The sequence below is a fragment of the Phyllostomus discolor genome, chromosome 4 (genome assembly GCF_004126475.2).
Source record: "Phyllostomus discolor isolate MPI-MPIP mPhyDis1 chromosome 4, mPhyDis1.pri.v3, whole genome shotgun sequence".
NCBI classification, from domain to species: domain Eukaryota; kingdom Metazoa; phylum Chordata; class Mammalia; order Chiroptera; family Phyllostomidae; genus Phyllostomus; species Phyllostomus discolor.
The window spans coordinates 3,652,274-3,661,617 of NC_040906.2; positions in this window are offsets into that span (position 1 = coordinate 3,652,274).

Consider the following 9,344-nt stretch of genomic DNA (forward strand, 5'->3'; position numbering starts at 1 on the left):
CCTGGAATTACTGACTGTCCTGTTGTTTTAGCTGTGCATGTGGGAAAGCTCCTGAAAGTGTGCCGCGTGTCATCCTACAGCCCTTTTCTCTCAGGGTTTTCAATCGACACACCCAATCAGAAATCCGAAAAGGGAAGTACACAGAAGCACACGTAAGTGTCCTGCAATCCTGCCACACTGGACCGTTCCCAGGTGTTGGGCCCACACGTCCACAGTTTAGTAAACAGTGTGCTTTCCAAAATCAGTGGTCTGAAGCATACTGTTTTATAACATGCATTTTCCGCGTTAACATTCCATGAATACTCTTATATCAATAAGTACATTTCAAAGACCTATCTATTTTAGAGACCACTATGACTGATATATTTAACTATACCCCCTATTTTTAAATAAATCAGCTTTTCTATTTAAAAAATATATATATTTATTTTTAGAGAGAGGAGAAGGGAAGGAGAAAGAGAGAAACATCGATGTGTGGTTGCCTCTCATGCGCCCCCTACTGGGGACCTGGCCTGCAACCCAGGCATGTGCCTTCACTGGGATTTGAACCTACGACCCTTTCATTTGCAGTCCGGTACTCTGGCTCCTCTGTATTATCAACTGTAACAAGCCTTCATTGTTCGACACAAACGTTACTATGTGTCTGCCTTGGGTCAAGCACTGTTCAAAGCAATAATAATGACACACAGAAACTTATGTATCAACGATTCCATTGTTCTTAGAGCTGCTGCTTCATGCTCCCCCTCCCTGTTTGCCAGCTGCCTGAAACACGGCACCAGCCAACCCCTCCCGCAGCCCCCTGCAGCCCCACTCACCACCCAAGAGGGGGACAACGATCGGATCCCACTCTGAGCTAGCTCCCATCAAAACAGGGCCAAAGAGCCCGCCCAGCCGCCCGTGCAGGGGGCTGAACAGAGGGCCCATCACAAAGGTTCTCCCAGAACCTCCGAATGCCACCACCTTTGGGAAAGGGTGTTTGTAGATGTGATTAATTTAAGGGTCTCAAGATGAGGTCGTCCTGGATTAGGTAGACTCTAAATTCAATGACAAATGCCTTTATTTTAAAGAGAGAGGTGGGGGGAGAGGAGACACAGAGAAGGCGATGTGAGGATGGGGACCGAGACGGGAGGGGTGGGCGCACAGGCCGAGGGCGCCGGGGGCTGCCGGCTGCCCCCAGAGCGAGGGCACAGGCCTGGCTGATTCTCCCAGAGCCGCCAGGAGGGGCTGACACCCTGGATTCAGAGTTCCAGCCCCCTGAACCGTGAGAGAACAAATGTCTGTCCTTTAGGCCGCCCAGTTTGGGTCATTTGTTGTGACAGCCGCCCTGGGAAACGAACACAACCCCTTTCTATCGTGTGCATAGTCGCGTGTTTACGACCACGTTGGTACAGAGACTAATACGATCCAGGCTGAGCTAGATCCATATTTGCCCTCTGATTAAAAAAATAAAACATGTTTGTGACCTTTAATAGTACGGTGGCCCTACCACGGTCCTCCCGTGCCGATGGGGAGGTCAGCCCAGAGCTGCTGGGCATTGGGGCTCCAGCCACAGCCCCTTCCCATCACCCTCGCTGCAGGGAGCCGCCTGGCCCGAGGTGGTCCCTTCCTCGGCTGGTCCAGATCCAGGGACGCATCAGCGCGGGCATCTAGAGCCCTTGCCGCCGTGGCCCAGTGAGGGGCCAATCGGGAGAACCACCCCGCACAGCGCCCCGTGCAGGCGGCAGAGACTGCCCTGGGGTCTGCGCCACCGCAGTCTTCCTCCTCCGTCCACCTCCTTTCCATCCTTCCCTTCCACAGGCGTGAATCCCAGACGCACCCCCAAGTGGACACCCTGCTTTGGGCTCCGTCTCAGGGTCCTCTTCCTGGGAAACCGGCCTGAGACAGCAACACAGCCCCAGGAGGCCTGCAGGGCACACCCACGTCGACGTAGCCCCAGAACAGGCCGGCGTCCCCAGGGATGGAGTCGCAGTCAGGAGAGGGTCACCTGAGTGGGCGGGGCGCCCAGGGCGTCTCTGGGGTGCAAGCAGTGTCCTACTTCTTGACGTTGGCGGGGTTCCCAGGGTGTCGGCTTGTGAGTGGTTTTTCAACACACTGTGGATGTTCGCATGGTGCTCTGTGATGATGAATCTCACCTTACAAAAGGAAAAGATTTAGCAAAAAAGTCCACGTATCACCACCATCACCATCACAATGACTTCCCCGGACGCACGGCCCAGGGTTCCGTCCCCTCCAAGAGGCGGGAAGGAGGAAAGGCTTTGCCCCCGCTGGGTGACGACGGTGCTCCCAGCGGCCCTCGCCGGCGCTTCCCAGGGGAGGGGCTTTGTGGGTCGGAGCGAGGCGGGTGGGTGGGTGGCGGTGGGGCTGACGGGCCTGACTCCCAGGTCTAACTGTTCCCACGAGCAATGAAATCAAGCCCCTTTTCCCCGTGCTTCCCGGCGGTGGGACTTCCAGGATGCCGGCGTCCCAGCCAGTGACCCTCTCTGCGACAGTAATAGACACGACCCCTTCCCGAGACTTGTCTTGGAGTAAACAGCGAGTGGACAGGAAGACAGGTGGACAACGCCGGTGAATGGGAAGGAGCTGCCCCCCACCCCATTCCCCGAAGATGAGCCACGTGAGGGAATGGGCCCACGGCACCACCACCGCTTGGAAATGTCCTTCCTGTCACCCTCGAAGCCACCAGAAAGGCTAGCGAAAGCCTCACAGTCGGGGAAGGAGGGCAGCCCCGGGCGGAGAGGCCGTACTCCCGGCTCCCGGGCGCTGGAAGATGCGGCAGAGGAGAGAGATGCGGTCAGACCCCCCGGGCGGGATGGACAGTCCGGCAGGCCCCGCCCGCAAGGCAGCAGGTGTCCCGAGAGGAGCCACGCGAGGGAGCGCCGAGCACACACCTGGGAGGTGCGAGGGTGCCCTGCCCCCCACCCCGCCCCGGGCGAAGGAGGGCGATTCGGCCGCAGACCCTGGGCCAGAGCCGTGGAGAAGCTCTGCGTTCAGCCTTGCACTGACCCTCACGGGCTTCCGTCTGGCTTTAAAGTTCTGACGCTAGATCCAAAAGTTACTCTCTGAGCTAAGTTGGCTGTTGTCTGCAGGCCTCAGAAAAGCCACGATTTGGGGGCGTTTACATGGAAAAGGGGGGGCACCTTTCTGTCCTGCCCAGGCGCCTCGGGGTGGACCTTCTGTCACTGCCACCCACGGCACCGCAATGCGCCCAGGAACTACCCCCCCCACCCCCACCGCCCACCTGTTCTCCAGCCCCACGCCTGCACAGTTGGGAAACCATGCTGCTTAGCAACCACGAGACTTCAGGCCAATGCCGGGCCGGTTGCTCTCACCTAGCCTGTCCCCTCCATCTCTGTACCTCTGTGACCTGGATGCTGTTCCCGGTTTCTGGACGGCACCACTGAGGCCCAGGTCGACTGCACGAGGTGGCCTTGGCTAAAAAGTGCAGAGCTGACTTGGCTGGCGTAGCTCAGTGGATTGAGCGCGGGCTGCGAACCAAAGTGTCGTAGATTCCATTCCCAGTCAGGGCACATGCCTGGGTCGCAGGCCATGACCCCCAGCAACTGCACATTGATGTTTCTCTCTCTCTCTCCCTCCCTCCCCTCTCTAAAAATAAATAAATAAATAAATAAATAATCTTTTTTAAAAAATTGCAGAGCTGAGACATCGACACAGGCCGCCCCCGTCCTTGATTGAGACTTCTGACGGACGCAATACAGGAAAACTGTGCAGCAGTTTCTGCTCCACGGACAGTGCCAAGTTCTCACGCCCGCCGTGTGTTACCCACGGCAGGAGACGGCGCCACACCCCTGCACCCCCCACCCAGTTTCTTCACACTTCCTACCCCAGAGGCCTCCTGTCGGGACCACCCGCCAGCCCCACTGGTGCCCTGAGCAGAGCGTGGAGTGGGCACAGGACCAAAAGAGGACACTTGGCAGAGAAAGGGCAACGCGATGGCCATGAACCCTGGGAGAATGCGCTGGAGCAGTAGGAAGGGGTAGAGGGAGATGCGAGTCCGCCTCTGAGCTTCACCCTGGTCAGCAACTCCGACTGCACAGCGGACTGAGGATGGCTTGCTTGCGGGGCTGTGCATAGGTGCCAGCCCGTGCCAAGGTGGGTGTTTCGTGTCCATGTCTGTCAAAAGTTACGTGGCTACACCTGTGGCCCTGCAGCGCTCTAGAATCCCCTGGGCTCGCCGCTTGCGCCTGTCGTTTGTGGGACCCCCGTGCAAGGAGGCGCTGCAGGGCTCTGGTTTCTCGGCAGTCAGAGGCTGAGATGACACACCATCATCAGCATGGAGTCAGTGCGATAAAGGACGGCACACGCATGTACACGTGTGCACACGCAGCAACTACTGGAGAATTCATCCAGGGAATGCTGAAGTCCCGCTCACGGCGGGAGCAGACACCCAGGAGTTTTAAGCTGTCACGGCGTTTTGTCTTCCTCGAAAGCCCGTGCGGGAGGCTCTCATCTTCCCCTCGGGTGAGAACACGGGGGCCCCTGGCCACAGGTCGTCCCACGAGGAAGTGGCCGAGGCAGGCTCTGGACCCAGGCAGCCTGGCCCCAAGTTCACTCCCGCGGGCCACACCGTGCTGCTGGCTCCAGGGACGATTCCAGCTTTAGACATGTCCATCACGAAAGAGGAAAGAATGGAAAAGATGAAGCCGGCCGTCCCACCGAGAAGCTGAATAACAACGGAGAGTGTAAAGCAACGAGGGTCCTTAGAGAGAAAAGTGTAAAACTAAACACTTATTAGTTAAAGGGTAAACATGTGCAAGCCTAATGAGCGAATCTAAGAGTCGGGGCTTTGAAAACATAAAGCAGCAGATAGCATGACCAGGAAAAACCAGTGGAGAAAGCACAGACCTCGAAACGCAGTGAACACGGAGCCGGCCCCACCTGGCCCCACCTGGCCCCGGCAGGAACACAGCCACGAAGCCGGGACTGACCATGACTTAGACCATAAAACATCCTCAACACTCTTAAAAGATTTATGATTTAAAAAACTGGCTCACGAGACGATGGAGGCCGAGAGGCCCCACCATCTGCCCATGAGAGTCCGCGGCTGGAGCGGGTCAGAGTCTGGAGGCCCGGGGGCCGAGAAAACACGGGCCGATGGTTTAAGTCCCGGTCCAAGGGCCAGAGACGCCCGAGGTCGCTTGGTCAGGCACGGGGAGAAAATCCTCCCCTCCTCCATCTTCTGCTCTACCCAGGCCCCCGGCACGCTGAATGACGCCCACCCACACTGGGGGGAGGGGCAGTCTGCCTGGCTCGGTCTACTGGTCTGAGCACCAACCTCTCTTGGGAACACCAGCACAGACACACCCAGAACTGACGTTTTACCGGACAGCTGGGCATCCCGCAGCCTGGTGGGCACGTAGAATGGACCATCACGACACCCCAGCCCCAGGAGGCACACGCGGACCCACAGTAAAAATAGGCAGGGTCGCCACGGGAAGGGAGAGCTCTCACCCTCAGGGCCCCAGTGATGGGCGTGGTCTGGGTCTCAGTGTGCACGTCCGTCCATGTTCTCACGCACAGACACGGACTCAAAGTCGGAGGACCCTCCAAGGTGGACATTCACGGCTCCTTCGGGGACTGTCAGGCGCAGGGCACGTACTGCAAATGACTCCCAAGTGTCCCAGGTAAAGGAGGCATTTTCCATTGCTTTCTTAGGCCTCTTCTCCTCTGAACACCAGCCCATTTCATTATGAATTTCAGAGGAATGACTGCTAATGGAGAACGTTGTTACACTGCATTCAAGGATGTAATAACAATGCTACTCACAGACCATAGCAAGGGTTAGGCATCACTTTCAAAACTATAGACTGAAGAACATTCAGAGTTCTAAAGTATAGATTCCATTCAGCAATAGAAGGAAACATCTGGACCATAAGCAAGACATTTAAAATAAGAAAACAAGCAACAAGTCCTAAAAAAAACCCCTAAATTCAATACACTTTATAACAATGCTAAGAAATAATAGTGATGAGACACAGAAATTCTTATTTCTCACAGGAAATAAGAACACCAGAAACAATAGAAACAATGGTTGAATATAAAAGAATAAAGGTGGTTGGGAGGCGTAACGCTATTAACAGAAAATCTAATTTTAAGTGAGGACTGGATATAGCAAAACTTTTCGAGAACAGAACAGAGTTTCTTCTGTATTTTTCCAGCTCACCCAGTCAGCTGTGGGCAGTGAGAGGGACCTGGAAACAGGCTGAGGGGTGGAGGAAGGGGAGAGAGAACCTGGGGACAGTTCTCCGGCAGGTGAATTTCTTTTGAAAAGTATTTAGCAAATTATCAATTAACCTGGTGCCTCCCGTTTTAAAATTATCCACACAGAATAACAGAAGAGTCGCGACCCTTGAATGCACCGGAGAGAGAGGTCCGGAGAGTTTTCAGATCCATAAATAATGGGATTGATTAAAAATAGGTCACCCAAATCAATCTAATTGCCTTCTATTTTTAATGTAAATCCTTTCCATTGATTTTTTTTAATGGATAGCCCATTAAAACACATTAATCATGACCCGAAGGGCATAGTTGCTTGCAAAAAAGCCTAAGGTGAAGAATAAAAAGCAATTTCCCACCACACGAAACCGAGGTGGGAACATCACACAATGGAGCTGGAGCCCTGCTTTTCCCAGGAAAAAAACATTTCTGGGTAAAAGCTGGGCGGTGAGGTATCATTATGATGAAACATCGCATGACAGAGTTCTAGAATGTCTGAGCCTCGCGTGTCTCATTTGGGTGAGTGGTCTTCGATTTTGTGGAGCCACGGTAAAAACACATGGCCGGCTCTGCTGTGTTCTTATTGCACGAGTAACGCACACGGACAGTTGCAGAATACGTGTCCGTTGCAGGCAATGCGGCCGAGGAAAGCTGACCCTAAAAGGAAGCCATCGTACTGGAAACGTTTCGCTGTGCCCATGCTCAGATGTTTACAGCATCCGGTGGACACTTTCCGATGGCAAATACACAACACGCATGTCTGTCACCCCCGTTACACTAAGAGGAAACCACACTTCAGACGACGATAAATGAATACAGTTCTTCACAAAGTGGTGTCAGTCGTATGCATGCAGATAAGCACCACCACTGACTCAACCTTCCTTCTCACCGTGGACTTCATAAACGAGCTTCACCGCAGATCCCACCCCTAAATCCTCGCCAACACCTGGGCCACTCAGGCTAGATCTCAAAAAGCAGACCCCTTAAATAACGGATGAACGTGTTTCGTCAGCGTCAACGAACACCTTTTGGGAAGTCCACTCGTCGGCTATCTCCCAGCCCCTCCGTTTCCTTCGGTCCCGGAGGGACGGAAGAGAGTGAACCCTGTTCTTGGCGGGCTTGCTGCTGGTGGGTGATCATCCCAGAGCCACATTTCTGCTGTCACATGGCAGTTTCTGGGTCAAGGCTGGGTCAAAAGCTGTGCTTCTCCAACCGGACAGGGGATGATGTAGCCACATCTTTCCAACATAAAAGTATGGGCATGGCAACTCTATGCAGAATAAATCCCCATTTATTACATAAAATTGTATAAAATCCAGGCATATTTTATGAGAGCAGAGATACAACAATTCCAGGGAGAAGTAGTTCCTATGTGCGCAATTTGAAACAGCACTTTGATGGTTGAAAATTCTGGCCAGGCCAGCAGAGGGCGCTGTGCAGGCGCAGCCGGAAGTGGAGATTCTGAAGCAGCGCTGTGCACCGTCTCAATGCTGCAGGCTACGAAGACCTGTGAGACCCCAGGGGCTGCACCTTCCAAGTCCACTGGCAGGGAAGGAGCTGACTTGCAATCCTTCCCTGTTACAGGGGGGCAGGAGTGGTAAGGAAGGAGTTCCATAGGGAGTCTGGGTCACATGCTCAGGCTGCTAAGGTGTGTGTGAGGGAGGGGAGGGGTTGTAGAGAACAGGGTTAAGCTCGGAGCATCGAGCAGGGCTCCTTCCTTCGCTAGGCCACCGCTTTGGACCCTGGGTTGGGGAAAGCCAGAGAAGACTGGGACACCAGCAAACTTGAAGGACGAGGACCGGTGCACCGGCTTTGGCTGGCTCGGAGAGGATTAGCCAAAGTGTGCATGTTTTTCAACCTTCAATGAAAGGCATGAGCTTGAGCTTGAGAAATCTTCCCCCTGAATTTGCCCGTGAGCCCTGGAATAGAGGCCGATCCTTGAGGTCGGTGAAGCCTGGAACCTGGGGTGGTTTCCTAGGAGTGAGGACCAGGACCTGAGAGAGGCCAGTTTGGAGAAGTGCCACAATCACACTTTGTAGAGTCATACGAGAGACATTTGTCCAAGCCTTAAAAAGAGAAGAAAAAGAAAATGTTATACAAGGCCTCACGTCTCCAATGTGAGTGGTAAATGTTTGAAAACTAACCTGAGTGTGCAAACAGGGTGAAAGGAAGGGCACGCTCAACTTCTGAACACTCCCTGGGAGGGGTGTGGGGGGTGACAAATAACTCAGCTTCTTTGTGACAACTGGAAAAGCTACAAACAATGTGTCGATTCTGTGGCCACTCGCAGCCCAGCCCTGGTTGCAGGCCGGGTTCTCCAGGTTGCAGAGTGGGACACAGTTAGCGTGCAGGGCGTCCATTACCAAGTGCCCTTTTGCCAGGCACCTGTGGAAAGGAGGGAGGGAATCGAGGTTGGACAGGTTGCAGCGGCGGCTTCCACAGACAGCTCAGGAGCATCAGGGTTGTCCCTCCACCGCCCCCAAGCCCCCGGACTGAAACTCCCACCTGGATCTGCTTTTGGATTTGGCTGCCCCGGGGTCCCAGGACCAGAGGAGGGGCTCCTGCACCTGGGAAGGCACCTGCAGACAGCCCTCCCAGCCTCGGGGCCCCCTTAACAGTGGATCCGGGCAGCACATCTCTGAGTCCATCATCATCCATTTCCTGGACGCTTACACCACAGGAGCCCCGAAGTCCTTCTCCCTGCCCTGTGCTCCCCTCATTTCTGCTGGGTGGCGTGATAGGACTGGGGAGCAGGCTACCAGGAGGTCAAAAGTCCCCTCTGGGAACCTAGTGGTGTTCCAAGTTATGCTCTTTAAAATGCTACAAAATTAGTATCAACAGAGGCCAAACGCACAATAAAAAATATGTACAAAAAAGGTGTCCCAGGAGGTTAAAAAAATATTGTATTTTTCTAGATTCTGTGATGTGTATGGTACTTCTCTCTAAATATATGTTCACTTTACCACCTCCTTTGGGGGGGGGGTGTTTGCTTTGGCTCTCATTTTATTTTTTTAAATTATTTTATTGTTGTTTAAGTCCAGTTGTCTGCATTTACCCGCCCCCACCCCAGCCATCCCCACCTCCCTCCCCTGATTGCACCCCGCCCTTGG